Source organism: Heterocephalus glaber, unplaced genomic scaffold (genome assembly GCF_053883595.1).
Source record: "Heterocephalus glaber isolate CG9 unplaced genomic scaffold, H.glaber_assembly_v1.0 deba00001472, whole genome shotgun sequence".
NCBI classification, from domain to species: Eukaryota; Metazoa; Chordata; class Mammalia; order Rodentia; family Bathyergidae; genus Heterocephalus; species Heterocephalus glaber.
The window spans coordinates 2573583-2579462 of record NW_028258315.1 but is presented as its reverse complement, the minus strand read 5'-3'; the positions used below and the strand labels follow the sequence as shown (position 1 = coordinate 2579462).

At 56.5% G+C, this 5880-nt stretch overlaps 1 long non-coding RNA gene across 1 annotated transcript; it reads right to left on the bottom strand.

Annotated features, from left to right (window-relative positions):
- Nucleotides 1–583: 583 nt before the first annotated feature.
- On the bottom strand, nucleotides 584–2386 carry LOC110349798 (uncharacterized). Its single transcript, XR_015439274.1, has 2 exons — nucleotides 2227–2386; nucleotides 584–1335 (listed from the first exon to the last, which is right to left on the bottom strand). It is a non-coding gene; the product is annotated as an uncharacterized LOC110349798 (long non-coding RNA).
- Nucleotides 2387–5880: the final 3494 nt, after the last annotated feature.

The window sequence follows — 5880 nt, the reverse complement described above, 5'->3', positions numbered from 1 at the left end:
GAGGCTCAGGCGCTTGAGGGCAGGAGCTGCAGGGAGTATGGGCTTCCGGGTTGGCAGGAGCCTTATCACCTGGCTGCTCAGGTGGGAGGTGCGGAGGCAGCAGCAGGGGGTGGTTGCTGCTGAGGCTGCTCTTCCGGTTTTCCCGTGTGTGTGTGTGTGTGTGTGTGTGTGTGTGTGTGTGTGTGTGTGTGTGTGTGTGTGTGTGTGTGTGTAAGAGAGAGCTGGGGCAAGTGGCTGTGGCTTCCCCAGTGGGAGAGGAATTTTCATGAGCACCGGCTCTACTCAGCTGGGGCCGGGGACCAGGAGACCCTGTTCCTGGACGCTCCTTTTAAACAGAAGACAGAGCTCTGAGCACAGAAGTGGGGGCATTGCTGAGAGGTTTGCTTGCCCAGGGTCTGCAGAGAAACCCTAAGAACAACTCACGGCTCACGGTAGACGGCTAACAAGTCAGTGGTGTTTTATCTGGGCTTAAGATTAGGAATAGATTCTGTATCTCCCACTTATTTGTTGCAAATTTGGATGTCAGGGGTTTTTCTGCATTTTGTCCTCTTGTGCTTCTCAATGGGCTAGAATGAGAGCTCAGTTCTAAAGACTGAAACCAGTGGTTTTATTTCTCCCTTCCTAAGAGTTTGTTGACAGAAGTCATTTCTGATCCCTCCACTCCTCCTTTCCCTTCCTTTTCGCTTTTTCCCGTTCCTGCTTTTTAGCCAGTCTTCAGGGACTGGGGTGGAGCTCTGTCGCCATCTCCTGCTGAGGACAGAGAAGCGCACTCTCCGGTTGGACAGGCAAGTTCACGCAGCAAAATGAGCAGTTGGCTGGGTAAAATACGTGAGCGTTGGGACTAAGTACTTGCAGGACGAGCCTGCCCGCTTCCCGGGTTCAGAGCGGTGTATGCCGGGTGGGCTTCATCGCTGGTCTCTCAGAATGATTCTGGCTCGCTAGGAAGAGAAGCCGGTGTACGTCACAGTAGCCCGCTGGGGTCTGCAGTGGTGGTTGTTTCTCTAGGGTGGGCTCCCTTGTTTCATATTTTGGTCTCGCCCATCTTTAATTCCAAATATACACCGAGAGACACTGAGGCCCCGAGAGGTTCGGAACGTGTAGGTGGCCCAGGCTCTGCCAACTGACATGGGGGTTTGTTCGCTCTCTTCGCTCCTGAGTGGAGGTCAGCCCTCAGCACGCTGTGTTTCGGTGCCGGTTGCTCTTCAGTGTGTGCAGCCAGGTGCACTTCTGCACAGCACTGCGGCCTCGGCGCGGAGGGCAGCTGAGCTTCTGGAGTCTGCCTTAGCAGCTGGAGTTACGCTGTCTGCGGCTGTCCTTGCCCTGGGCCAGGGAAGCCTGTGGGGTCAGAGGCAGAGTGTAAGGGGGGTGCCGCCATCCCCCCAAGGTCAAGGTTCCTCAACCAAAGTGGCCTAGGGTGCGGCCGGGCAGGGATTGGCCCCAAGCCTTTCCAGGAAGGAGCCAGGGCCGGTGGGGCCCGAGCTCTCTGGTCAGCCCACAGCCTTGGATTCAGGCGCAGGGCCTGGGGGTCAGCTCTCCCTCCGAGAGACTCCGTGGGGGTCCACAGGGGCTGTGGGGGCCCAGTGAACCAACGGCCAAGTTCAGAGCTGTCTCCCCCAACGCCGGGCTGGTGGAGAGGCCACTCCTTCCACGGGAGCCAGGCTGGCCTTGCCTGGCCACGGGAGCCGCAAACTTTCTGAGCCCCATGTGGGCCTGGCCGGGCACCCCTGTGGCCAGCCTGGTGCTCCCCGTCCCCTGATGTGCCCCAGGTGTGACACTGTAGGGCACAGCCTGCTGCCTGCCTGAAGGACCACGGAGCGCAGGGGGCTGCCAGGTGGAGGGACTCTGGCAGTTCTCCAGCACTGGGAGGAGGACAGAGTGTGACTGACTTAATCTCTCCCGGGAGAAGCCAGCGCCTCCCTCCTTCCTCTCTTCCTCCCCTCTCCTTTGCTTCATTTCGCAGTGCTGGGGTGGAACCCGGGGTCTCGTGCATGCCCGGCCTGCGCCCCCACACAGAGCTCTACCCTGTGCAGACGGCCCAGCTTCCACAGGAGGCTTTCCCGGTGACACTGAATTTCACTGCAGCGTGTGCAGTCGGTCAGGATGCTGGCATCCGGACCTGCATCATTCGTGGCCAGGAAAGCACTCAAGAGTAGGAGGCCATGGTTCTCTGGAAAAGGGGCCCCTGGACAGACCACTCCCATCACGAGGTGCCACCCTTTCTCCTGCCTTGGCCTGTGGCCCACGGGAGTCTGAATCCCAGATCTGGACGGGAGCTGCCGGGGAAGTGCCCTGGTGGAGGCGGTGGCTCCCGGAGGGGACAGCCCTGGGTGTGGGAGGCGGCCCACGGGCTGCCAGGCCTGTGCCGGCCCGGGTGTGGGACCTCCTGCAGCTGCCCCGCCCAGGCCCCGCCTGAGTGGAGTTATATAAAGGGCCTTTATGAGCTGGGAGCGGGTGTGATCCGCCCCGGGAGAACACACAGTCCATTGTTGGCGGGCCCTTGTGGGCTCCCAGCGCAATCTGTCTGTTTTGGGTGCTCCTCACCCCGTCGGTCTCCGCAGGCAGCGTCGCTGAGGGCTTCCACGTGGCAGCCCGCAGACAGCAGAACTCCAGCCCTTCGGGAGTGAGGGAGAGCAAGGCTTTCTGTCCTCCCTCTGGGGTGGGGAAGGGAATTCTGCTGAAGACTAACCTTTGACTTGTCTCCCTGGCTCTGTTTCATTTTGGTTGTGGCCCGGATGGAACTCAGGGCCTTTCCCACGCCAGGCCCCGAGCTGACATTACGTGGTCCACAGCACAGCGAGCACGTATGTTCTCATCAGTCACGTGTGTGTGGAAACCGAGTGCAGGCACTTTCTCAATGGAGGGTTTTTACCTGGACAGACTTGAAACTTGCGGGGAAGACCAGGGCTCTCTGCTGACCTCTGAGCAGAGGGGGCTCGGAAGGTAAGCGGATCTGTCCCGGACTCTGAGTGCCCGGAGCAAGCCCAGCACACAGGAAGCTGGTCGCTGGGCTAAGGGACCCTGACCAGCAGCTCCTCCTGGCTGGCCCTCTTGTACGCTGGTCTAGCCTTGTTTTCCCTTTCAGGACAGCGAAATGGAAGGCACTTTTGAAGAATCCCATCACACACACAAGCTGGATTGAGCGCATTAACGTTGCAGCCCTCAGCTGCCCCCAGATTCCAGGGACAGGGGCAGGGGACAGTCAGGTCAGAAAGGGCTTCTGATCCCAAGGACCTCACCCCAGGGAGCTTCTGCTTCCAGTCCCAGCCACCACCTTCCTCCCTGTCCCACAGGAAAGTTGCTGCCCGCTGTGGCCCCTGGAGGGACAGCCAGGACCCGGTGGAGGCATCCAGCTCCAGAGCTCACCTGGGACTCTGATCCTGGGTGGCAGGACTCCAGCCTTCTCCGTCCCTGTCCCTTCCTGGCCTGCTGTCTTGGACAGAGGTGGCAGGGCTGGGCTCCCTCCAGGGGGCAGAAGGACAGGGGCTCAGCCCGTACCCAGGCGTCGGGGCCCCGGTGGCCTTGGCCGGGCTTCTGGAAATCTCTCCCGGGAGCAGCACTCCTCCTCACACGGATGAAGCCAGGAGACTGATTTTGTGTCTGTTTTCCTCGAGCCCTTGGTGTGTTTGCACAGCCACAAAAAGCCCCTTGTCAATTACTTCACTCCTTGCAAACCCTGGGTGCAGGCTTCAAAATCGCCCAAGGATCTTTTCATCAGGTCAAAGGAAAAGCATGCTATTTCGGTCTAGGAACACATCTCTCTGAGCTGCAGAATTCACGTCACGTAACAAGCACACTGCCTGGGGTAGGGTAGGAGTGTAAGTGGTTTTTTGATTATTTTTCTTGTAGTGTATTTTTCAGTAAATACACTTTCAAGTCACACCTGAGCAGCCGTAACTTGCTACTCACAGGCTAAGTCCAGAAGCATTTTTTTAAGAATTGCACAAGACCAGTGTTTTGGAAGAGGTTTTGCCTGTGTGGGGGGCAGGAGCTGTGCATGGAGCTGGCAGCAGAGATGTGAACTTCCGCCCCCAGCACTGACAGCCGGGCTCCATGGGGCCTGAGTTTCAGGGCCCATCCAACCCTGAGCTGTGTCCTGTGGACCAGACGGCCCTGTGGGTCAGCAAGCTCTCTTCCCAGCCAGGGGGAGCCCTGTGACCGGGCCCAGCACCGCTCTGGGTGAATCCACAGGGGACAGGAGCTCCTGTCACCCCCATGTGGGTCTCGTCAGCGTGGGCCGGCTGCTTGGAGAGGTGGGCGTGTGTCACAGTGTGAGCCAGCATCTATGGGTGTGCACGGCCTCACAAGGCTGCCTGAGAGCAGCTGGTCAGTGCCCCTCTCTCCTCTGGGGACGTCTTCCAAGAAGTTCTGGCGATGCCTGAGGGCCAGTGCTGTGCTCTTTCTTGTGCGTTCAAATTCACCGTAAAGTTCATGCTGCAAATCAGGCGCAGTAAGAGATCAACAAGGATAAACCCTAATAAAGTAGGACAATGGTAATGATGTGCTGTTATATTGTACATTTATAACACGGGACTTATTTAAGACTCATGCGCTGTTTATTTCTGGAATTTTCTACTTGACAGTTTTGGACTGTGGTTCACTTTGGGTAACTAACCCTGTGGAAAGGAAAGCTGCTGACTAAGGAGGACCCGCAGATTGATGATCGCGGTTTGGGGGGAGTTTGAGGATGGAACCCGGGGGTCCTTAACTGCCCAACACGTGCTCTGCTGCTGAGCAGCAAGTGATGTTCAATTTTTTGATTATTTTAAAAAAGTTTTTTGGCCCTTTTGAGACAGGGCCTCACTATGTAGCTCTCAGGCTGGCCTCAAACTCAAAGCAATCCTGCTGCCTCGGCCTCTGAGTAGCTGGGGTGACAGGTGGATATCACCGTACCCAACTGTAACTCGTGCCTGGATGAAGTTCATCTGTTTTTCCAACGCTGGGGATCGAACTCTGGGCCCCCCCATGCTGAGCATGTGCTCTGCATCTGAGCCACTCCCAGGGCCCGGGAATTTACCTGACACAGATTTTTCTCTGCAGGCTCACGCAGCCCCCGTGCTGACAGCAGGTGCCCTTCAGCACCATGTGTGGGCTGTTTTGACAGCAAAGTCCTGGAAGAAAGGCACACAGAGGTGGAAACGGGGCCCTCTGCAGGCAGGAGAGGTGTTTGCAGTCCAGGGGCTGAAGGAAGAAGGCAGCTGTGACCTGGCTCAGCTGTGTTCATGCTCCTCTGGCTACTAAATCTTTTTTTTTCCTCGCTTGTCACATGTCCACAAACAGCACAGGCACTGATGAGGGTTACGAATGAATATTAGTGAGTGGAAGAATTAGCGAGTGTGGAGCCCATGAAAATAGACCGACAATGTGTTGATGAAGCCAACGTACATTTTTAGGATCTGTTGACTCTGGATAATGGTTCCTTGTAACAGTTTAACCTTAGGTTTTATCCATTGTGAAAATGTTTAAAATTAGGTGTCGTGGTGCCGCCCTGGAACCCCAGCTCTTTGGGAAGCTGAGGTGAGGCAGGACGTTGCAAAGCTCGAGTCTCACGTGCACAATACAGCCTGACACTGTTGTGTACTGCGAAGGCCCTGAGTTATCACCAGCTCCTACAAAAGGATTTAAAGGAAATAACTACCTTATAGTGTTTTGCTAACAATGATGCATTTTGGGAAAAGATTTTTGCCCTTCTCGCCTCTTAAAATCAACGACGCCTTTCTAGCTGGTTTTTGACACTCAAAAGATCTTCCCCAGCAGACCCCACTGCTTTTGGGTCCCTGGTTTTAAGCCCCAGTAAGCAGGCGGTGGTGGTAGAGTTTGGGATGTGCCGAAGATGGTGCTCTGCTGCTGAACCTCGGATGTGACCAGAACTGTGGTTGGCAC